Genomic DNA, 733 nt, shown 5'->3' with positions numbered 1-733 from the left:
TTTGCCAAATGAAATCTCTAACTTCTTTTTCCCGCACCTGTTTGAATGCTCCTGCTTCCACCCATTTAGTAAAATAGTCAGTGAGTACAAGCAAAAATTTTACCTGTCCTTTGCTTGTGGTAATGGTCCCACGATATCCATCCCCCATTTCATAAAAGGCCACGGTGCAATGACCGGATGTAACAGTTCCGCAGGTCTATGCATGTTATTACCATACCTTTGGCACTTATCACATTTAGCCACGAAATTCTCCGCTTCTTCTTCCATTTTAGGCCAATTATAGCCTGTTCTAATCATGGTTCTTACCAGTGCTCTTCCTCCCGCGTGATTTCTACAATGCCCCTCGTGTATCTCTCTCATTACATATTCTGTTTGAGAAGGCCCGAGGCATCTTGCTAAGGGGCCACCGAACATCTTTCGATAAAGATTGCCTTGCTTTAAACAATATCGAGCAGCCTTTTTTCGAAGCGCGTGGGCTTTTTTCTTGTCTTCAGGGATGGTACCATACTGCAAAAAAGCGATAATCTCGTTCCTCCAATCCCAGGTTAAGTTATTAAAATTTACCTCATTTTTATCTGAATCAAGTACTGAATGAAACAAATAAATTACGGAAGCATTTTCATTGCTTGCCACATCTGCCGCAGATGCGAGATTGGATAGGGCGTTCGCCTCGACATTTTCATCTCTTGGTATTTGCATAACTTTCCAGGTTTGGAATTGTCTAATCAAATCC

The sequence above is a fragment of the Nicotiana attenuata genome, chromosome 5, assembly GCF_001879085.1.
Source record: "Nicotiana attenuata strain UT chromosome 5, NIATTr2, whole genome shotgun sequence".
NCBI classification, from domain to species: Eukaryota; Viridiplantae; Streptophyta; class Magnoliopsida; order Solanales; family Solanaceae; genus Nicotiana; species Nicotiana attenuata.
The sequence above is the reverse complement of the archived record's forward strand: the minus strand, read 5'-3'. Positions refer to the sequence as shown.